The following is a 3,325-nucleotide window of genomic DNA, read 5'->3' on the forward strand; positions in this document are numbered from 1 at the left end:
TTGATCAGATCTACCCCTACATCATAGTTATAAAACTATTATTTTGTTGTCATTACTTATTCATTGCTAATAAGTAGAATACAATTGAGTTTTGTATATTGATCTTGTATCCTGCAACTTCATTGAATTCACTTATCATTTCCAGTAGCTCTTTTAGAGAACTTCATCAAATTTTCTCCATCGATGATTATGTCATCTCTGAATAGAGACAGTGTCTTTTGTTTTGTTTTTTTTTGCTTTGTTTTGTTTAGTCACTAAGTCATGTCCGACTGTTTTGAGGCCCTCTGGACTGTAGCCTGCCAGGCTCTTTTGTCCATGGGATTTTTCCCAGGAAAGAATGGTGGACTGTGTTGCCATTTCCTTCTCCAGGAGATCTTCCTGACCCAGGAATAGAACCCATATCTCCTGTGTCTCCTGCATTGCAGGTGGATTCCTTATCGCTGAGCCACCAGGGAAGCCTAAAGGCAGTTTCACTTCTTTCTAATATGGATGTCTTTTATTTCTTATCTTGTTGCGCTGGCTAGAAACTTCAGTACCATCATCAGAATAGGTGATGAGTTTGGATGTCACTCATCCCCAGTCTTGGGCAGAAAGCCCTTAGACTTTAACCATTACGTATGCTGTTAACCATAGTTATTTCTGTAGATGCCTTTTATCAGACTGGGGAAGTTTGTTCTATTACTGGTTCGCTGAAGGTTTTTAATCAGGAATGTATGTTGGATTTCATCAAATACCTTTGCCACATCTAAAAATATCTTTTTCTTTTTACATTTGTTATTAATAACATAGGGAATTATATTGATTGATTTTCAAATGTTAGACCAACTTTGCCTTTGTTGGCTAAATCTCACTTGATTGTGGTATTTTATATATATATATATTTTCAAATATAGCAAAATTCAATTTGCTAATCTTGGTGTAGAATTTTTGTGTCCATGTTTGTGAGGAATTTCAGCCTTGTTTTCTTTTCTTATAATGCCTTTGTCTTGTTTTGGTATCAGAGTAATTCTAGCTTCATAGAATGAATTAGGAGTACTTCCTCTTCTTCAGTTATCTGGAAGAGTTTGTGTAAAATTGGTATTATTTCTTCCTTGAATACTCGGTAGAATTCATCAGTCAAGACATGCAGGGCTGGAGTTTCTTTGTGGGAAGATTTTAAACAAGGAAATTTCCTTAATAAATATAGGATTATTCACAGTATCTATTTCTTTCTGTATGAACTTTGGTAGTTTGCGTCTTTCAAGCCATTTGTCCATTTCATTTAAGTTGTCAAATTTATTGGCATAGAGTTGTTTTCAATATTTCCTCATTATCTTCTTAATACCTAAGAATATGGAGGTTTGTTACTTTCTCAGTCCTGATGTTGATGAATTTTTGTCTTTCCTCTTTTCCCTGATTGATTTGGCTAGAGATTCATCAATTTTTAAAAAAATATGTTACCAGTTTATTTAAGGATATACAGAGATACACGGGGCAAGGTCTGGGAGGGTCCTGAGCACAGGAGTCTCTGTCCCTGAGGAGCTGGGAACCATTGTTTTACCACGATGTGGTGTGTTCACCAACCTGCAAGCTCCCCGAACCCCGTGCGATTGGGATTTTATGGAGGCTTCCTCGTGTAGGCATGATCAATTTTAATTAACTCCATTTCCAGCCTCTCTCCCCTCTCTGGAGGATGAGGAGTAGGGCTCAAAACTTCAGGCTTCTAATCACAGCTTGGTATTTCTGGTGACCAGCTGTTATCCTGGAGTCAGAGATTCATCAATTTCATTAATGTTCTCAAAGATGCAGCTTTTGGTTTGATAGATTTTTTCCCCCTAATTTTTTAGGTTTTCTATTTCATTGATTTCCACTGATACTCCTTTCTTTCATTTGCTTAGGCTTTTAATTTTCTCTTCTTTCCTTAACTTTTTCTTTTAAAATATGGGATGCGTTCACCAGTTTGCCTGTCATCCTCGCCCAGCGGCCATGCTAATCTTCCCTGTATTTGTTCCTGCATTGGTAGGCGGGTTCTTTTCCACTAGCGCCACCTGGGAAGCCCTGTATGGTTCCAATTTTAGTATATGTGCTGCTGAAGCGAGCACCCCAACTTCTTAACATTAAAGCGAAAGTCATTTGTTTGTGATCCTTATTCTTTAAAAAAAATTTTTTTTGGCTGTATCTTTCGGGACCTTAGTTCTCTGACCAGGGATTGAATCCGCACACCCTGCAGCAGAAGTGCAAAATCTTAACCGCTGAACGATTCTTTATTCTTTTCTAAATACAGGTATTTGGTGCTATAACTTTAAGTACTGTTTCGTGGCAAATTATAATTTGTGTGTTTTCTTTTCATCCAAAATACTTTCTCTTGTCCCGTTTGATTTCTTCTTTGACCCATGGATTATTTGGAGGTGTGTTATTTGGTTTCCAAATGGTTGCGGATATTGCTGAGATCTTTCTGTAATTTTTTTTGCATTTTGTACTGGGGTACAGCCGATTAACAATGTTGTCATAGTTTCGGGTGAACAGCCAAGGGACTCAGCCACACATATACATGTATCCATTCTCCGCCAAACCCTGCTCCCATCGAGGCTGCCACATAACATTGAGCAGAGTTCCATGTGCTATACAATAAGTCCTTGTTGGTTACCCATTTGAAATACAGCAGTGTGTACATGACCATCCCAGGCTCTCTTACTATCCCTACCAGCCCCCATCTCTTGCAACCATAAGTTCATTTTCTAAGTCTGTGAGTTTTTTTGTTTGTTTTGTAAGTAAGTTCATTTGTATCATTTCTTTTTAGATTCCACATATAAGGGATATCATATGATATTCCCCCTTCTCTGTCTGACTTCTGTTATTGATTTCTAAGTTAGTTTCATTATGGTCAGAGAATATTTTTATGTGACTTAAATTCTTTGAGACTTGCTTTATGGTTCTGGATATAGTTTGTCTTGGTAAAGGTCCTATGTGCACGTGAAAATAATGTGTTTTACTATTGTTGCGTGGAGGGTTCTGTAAATGTCAATTAGGTCAACTTGGTTGATTGTACCGTTTAAGGCATTTACATCCTAACTGAATTTTTGTTTGTCCTCTTTATTTTTGTCTCTTCCCCCCTTTTTTGGTTTAGTTTTGGATTGAAAGAAAATGAAAGAAATTGAAGTCGCTCAGTCATGTCTGGTCAATTAGGTCAACTTGGTTGATTGTACCGTTTAAGGCATTTACATCCTAACTGAATTTTTGTTTGTCCTCTTTATTTTTGTCTCTTCCCCCCTTTTTTGGTTTAGTTTTGGATTGAAAGAAAGTGAAAGAAATTGAAGTCGCTCAGTCATGTCTGACTCTTTGCAAC

General features: G+C 37.3%; 1 non-coding gene across 1 annotated transcript; it reads right to left on the bottom strand.

Annotated features, from left to right (window-relative positions):
- Nucleotides 1-1,915: 1,915 nt before the first annotated feature.
- LOC129656676 (U6 spliceosomal RNA) lies at nt 1,916-2,018 on the bottom strand. The gene has a single exon (XR_008716466.1). It is a non-coding gene; the product is annotated as a U6 spliceosomal RNA (small nuclear RNA).
- Between the last annotated feature and the right edge of the window lie 1,307 nt (nt 2,019-3,325).

The sequence above is a fragment of the Bubalus kerabau genome, chromosome 6 (genome assembly GCF_029407905.1).
Source record: "Bubalus kerabau isolate K-KA32 ecotype Philippines breed swamp buffalo chromosome 6, PCC_UOA_SB_1v2, whole genome shotgun sequence".
Taxonomy (NCBI): Eukaryota; Metazoa; Chordata; class Mammalia; order Artiodactyla; family Bovidae; genus Bubalus; species Bubalus kerabau.